Source organism: Centrocercus urophasianus, unplaced genomic scaffold (assembly GCF_019232065.1).
Source record: "Centrocercus urophasianus isolate 14NV4802_14NV808 unplaced genomic scaffold, USGS_Curo_1.0 seq_10, whole genome shotgun sequence".
Taxonomy (NCBI): Eukaryota; Metazoa; Chordata; class Aves; order Galliformes; family Phasianidae; genus Centrocercus; species Centrocercus urophasianus.
Genome location: NW_024884142.1, coordinates 13,262,724 through 13,262,953, shown reverse-complemented (window position 1 = coordinate 13,262,953; position 230 = coordinate 13,262,724).

The following is a 230-nucleotide window of genomic DNA, read 5'->3' as shown; positions in this document are numbered from 1 at the left end:
CGGGCCCCGCGGGCTGGGGCCGCCGCAGGCCGGCGGGAGAGGCGAGGCGAGGCGAGGCGAGGCGAGGCGGGCGCGGGGGGCGGGCTCCCGGCCCCGGCAGGCAGCGCTCCTCCCTCCCGCCCCGGGAGCCCCCGGCGGGGTGACAGCCCAGCCGAGCCCAACGCAGCCGCCCTGCCCGGCCTCGGCCCGCTCGCCGCCAGCGAGGCGACAGCCGCCTCCCCGCGCCCGCC